We start from the raw sequence: 1,042 nt of genomic DNA, 5'->3' as shown, positions 1-1,042 counted from the left end.
CTTTGTTTGGCTCAGAAAACAATATACCACTTTACACACACACACACACACACACACACACACACACACACACACACACACACACACACACGCACACGCACACACACAAAAAAGAATTACACAAGGAGAGACTGAAACTTGAGGTGAAACTGCACCGCTCGCTCTGCAGCGGTGGGTGTGGGACACTATGGTGGGTAAACATTTGATAGCGGTTAGTAATAACAGGTGCTGTGGCAAAAACAAGTGATCATCACACTTGGCTCAGGTGACAAACTGATGCAGGATATGAACTCTTATGAACTCTTTATTTTGGCAAATCAAATTATTGCCTTTAGTGTTTTTTTTGTTGTTGTTTTCACATTACCTTACAACAACAAATGTATGCATTTCATTGGAATTTGTTTTTCTCACCAGAATAGTGGCAGACAAACTGCACTGCCCTGAACTCACCATCCCAATGGTGGAACATGGTGGTGGCAGCGTCATGTTTTGGAGGTGCCTCTCATCAAAGTTGATAGGAAGATGGATGGAGCTAAATTTAGGGTAGTTCCTAACCCCCCATGGGAAAGCTAGACCCCGCCCCCGGCAAACTTTGAAAACTTCCAGCAAATTGGGGCGGAGCAAAGAAACACGGCCCAGCGTGAGGATGAATGAACGGGTGAGTGGGGCTGTGATCAGAACGAAAAAGGTATTATTGTCAACTTATCTATTTTGTCGCTATGTTCATCAAATTTTCCTGCACCTCTAGCGACTTAAAAAAAAAAAAATGAAAACAACTAGTGATAAATCCAGCAAGTCTTTTTCTGTGTTGTTGGGGAGTCCTTTATCGCCATAAAGCTTGCCAAACAAGCAAGAAGGTTTAACCCTTCCGGACTGAACGTAGTGGCAATGATCCAGCCAAATTTGCACCGTATTTCCACGATACTTTGCGCAATTTGAAAACTTCCAATGGTTTCTTAAAGGGAAGTCTTTTCAGACAATATCGGGTTATTATGGTAATTTCACAGGACGAGGGAGTGAAATTAATCTGAGGGGCACGGTA

The sequence above is a fragment of the Poecilia reticulata genome, linkage group LG21 (genome assembly GCF_000633615.1).
Source record: "Poecilia reticulata strain Guanapo linkage group LG21, Guppy_female_1.0+MT, whole genome shotgun sequence".
NCBI lineage: Eukaryota > Metazoa > Chordata > Actinopteri > Cyprinodontiformes > Poeciliidae > Poecilia > Poecilia reticulata.
Note: the sequence above shows the minus strand (reverse complement) of the source record.